The sequence below is a fragment of the Sapajus apella genome, unplaced genomic scaffold (assembly GCF_009761245.1).
Source record: "Sapajus apella isolate SASKATOON/1434 unplaced genomic scaffold, GSC_monkey_1.0 scaffold135, whole genome shotgun sequence".
NCBI classification, from domain to species: Eukaryota; Metazoa; Chordata; class Mammalia; order Primates; family Cebidae; genus Sapajus; species Sapajus apella.
Genome location: NW_022437075.1, coordinates 2493074 through 2496433, shown reverse-complemented (window position 1 = coordinate 2496433; position 3360 = coordinate 2493074). Strand labels below are relative to the sequence as shown.

Here is a 3360-nt window from a genome sequence, read left to right as displayed (position 1 = left end):
ATATTCTGGCCGGGCGCAATGGCTCACACCTGTAATCACAGAGCTTTGGGAGGCCAAGGCAGGTGGATCACGAGGTCAGGAGATCGAGACCATCCTAGCCAACATGGTGAAACCGCATTTCTCCTAAAAATACAAAAAAAATTAGCTGAGCATGGTGTGATGCATGCCTGTAGTCCCAGCTACTCGGGAGGCTGAGGTGGGAGAATTGCTTGAACCCAGGAGGCGGAGACTGCAGTGAGCAGAGATCATGCCACTGCACTACACTCTGGGTGACAGTGCGAGACTCCATCCCCCCCCCCCCCCCCCCCAAAAAAAAAAACCTACATTCTGGCCAGACATGGTGGCTCACACCTGCAGTCCCAGCACTCTGGGAACTTTGGCAGGCAGCAGCAGGCAGGTCACGAGGTCAGGAGTTCGAGACCAGCCTGACCAACATGGAGAAACCTCATCTCTACTAAAAGTACAATAATTAGCCAGGTGTGGTGCATGCCTGTAATCCCAGCTACTCAGGAGGCTGAGGCGGGAGAACTGCTAGAGCCTGGGAGCTGAAGGTTGCAGTGAGATGAGATCGCGCCACTGCACTGTAGCTTCGGCAATAGACTGTCTCAAAAAAAAAAAAAAAAAAAAACCCACATTCCAGTGGCACAACCAGCCCCCTGAGGACAACACGTCAGTCTGAGCTCAGCAAATAGAGGTTCCAATCTCAAGGTCTGCTTCCTGTGGTTTTAATATGGATCTCTTAATGGCTTCCCCTGATGTGGATGAGAGATGGCTCTGCATGTCCACGGGTTCTGTGTCCATGGATTCAACTATCCATTGATCAGAATAATCAGGAAAATTCTACAAAGATCCAGAAAGCAAACCTGAACTTGGCACATGCCAAGCAGTGCATTGAATCCACGCAAATGAAGCAATGTGTAGACATTGTGTTAGACATTACAAGTCACCCAGAGATGACTTGCAGTACCTGGGAGGATGTGTGCAGGCCATATGCAGTCACAGCATTTTACGTCAGGCACTCGGCCATCCGTAGATTTTGATGTCTTTGGGGATGTCCTGGAGCCCATCTTGGACAGACTGAGAGGATACAACTACAATGAAGTATATAAGTTGTAGATTTCAGGTGGAGATTTCGCATGGACTTAGACATTATATTACACATTTGTGCAGAGACTCCTGCTGCCTTTTTAAGGCAAATGGTAGTACCAGCAAACTTTATTTTTTTGAGACAGAGTCTTGCTCTGTAGCCCAGGCTGGAGTGCAGTGGTGGGATCTCGGCTCACTGCAACCTCCACCTCCTGGGTCCCAGTTCACAATTCTCCTGCCCCAGCCTCCTGAGTTGCTGGGATTACAGGTACACGCCACCATGCCCAGCTAATTTTTGTGTTTTTAGTAGGGACAGGGTTTCACCATGTTTGCCAGGCTGGTCTTGAACTCCTGCCTTGTGATCCACCTGACCTTGTGATCCACATGCTGGGATTACAGGCGTGAGCCACCACGCCCAGCAGTACCAGCAAACTTAAGGTCCCAGGATATGAATCTCTTTCGTGTTTGAGTGCCTAGTGGACATCAGAAACTGAAGAGGGTAGAAGTATTGAAGCAAAAAGACAAGGTATTTTTCTCATGGAGCTTACATTGTAAGCTGGGGATAACAAAAAGTAAATGCGTAAAAGAATTGCATTTTGTGATAAATGTCAGGTGGTATCAAATAATGATGGTTTGTGATAAGTTTCATTTTCTCACATTGAATGCATATTCTTAAATCTTTATCTGGTGTGCTGGGCATTGTGGCTCGCACCTGTAATCCCAACACTTTGGGAGGCAGAGGTGGGCGGATCACTTGAGGTCAGGAGTTCAAGTCCAGCCTGTCCAATATGGTGAAACCCTGTCTCAATTAAAAAAAAAAAAAAAAAATTTTAGCTGGGCATGGTGGCAGGTGCCTGTAATCCCACTATTCAGGAGGCTAAGGCTGGAGAATTGCTTGAACCTGGGAGGTGGAGGTTGCAGTGAGCCAAGATCACGCCACTGCACTCCAGCCTGGGTGACTGAGTGAAACTGTGTCCTCCAAAAAAAAATTTATCAGGTGGGGAAGCTGAGCAACAGCTTGTATGAAATCACAGATGCTCTCCAGCAGGGGTGGTCCCCAACCCCCCCAGGCCATGGGCTGGCGCAGTGGCCTGTTAGGAACCGGGCTGTACAGCGGGGGAGGGGGGGGTCGACACTTCATCTGTATTTACAGCTGCTCCCCATTGCTCGCATGACCGCCTGAGCCCCGCCTCCTGCTAGATCAGAGGTGGTGCTGGATTCTCACAGGAGCATGAGCCCTCTTGGGAACTATGCGTGGGAGGGGCCTAGGTTGCCTGGTCCTCATGAGACTCCAATGCCTGAGAATCCGTCACTGTCTCCCATCACCCCAAGATGGGACTGTCTAGTTGCAGGAAAGCCAGCTCAGGGCTCCCACTGATTGTGTATGATGGCGAGTTGTATAGTTACTTCATTATCTATTACAGTGTAATAACAGTCAAGTGCACAAAAACTGGAATGTGCTTGAATCCTCCCCAAACCATCCCCTTCCACCCTGATCTCTGGAAACACCGTCTTCCACAAAACCTGTTCCTGGAACAGAAAAGGTTGGGGACCACAGCTCTGTAGAGCTGGGGTTCCAGGCAGGATCTGTCTCTCAAGGGATGTACTCCCCTCTTTATGTAGAGAATTCCCCCAGAGCTTGGGGAAACCCAGGGATGGAACAGGGGAAGCACACCTGTCCAACTGGTGTAGAACTTGGGGCCATGGTATACACATCCTCAGCTGCCCCCCAGTCTGCCCCTCCCGCCCCCGCCTCCCGCCCCCGCCTCCCGCCCCCCGCCCCCCTCCCCCGCCTCCCTCCCTCCCCGCCTCCCCCTCTCTGAGACTACATATGTTGACATACATAATTCATTTAACAAATACTTGAGTTCCAGAATGCCAGGCAGTGTCATCAATACTGAAGATCCAAGAGTGAGTAAGAAAGTCCATGCTTAGAGTCGACTGGGGGAAACCATCAGCAAATAAAACGTAACCCATCAGGTCCCCAGTGCGGGGAAGAGAAAGAGAACTCGGGTTGAATGGGGGAAGGAGAGCTATTTCCTAGAGTGTTAAGAATCGTTAGAGGCCTTTGAAGAAGGGAATGAAAGGGCAGCTTGTTCTCAGCACATTGCTAGGAAGAAACCAGACACACGTCTGGAGGCTGAGTCGAGCCCCACTGATGCTGGGTCCAGGGTTTCTGTGATGGTGTATTTTACTAAAATTCAGACTGGATGTAAATTTTGTTCCCTGATTTTTTTTTTTTTTTTTTTTTTTTTTTTTTTTTTTTTTTTTTTT

General features: G+C 49.4%; 1 protein-coding gene across 1 annotated transcript in view; it reads left to right on the top strand.

Annotated features, from left to right (window-relative positions):
* The window catches only part of NLRP5 (NLR family pyrin domain containing 5), a 61948-nt gene that overhangs the window by 24636 nt on the left and 33952 nt on the right, over positions 1–3360 (top strand).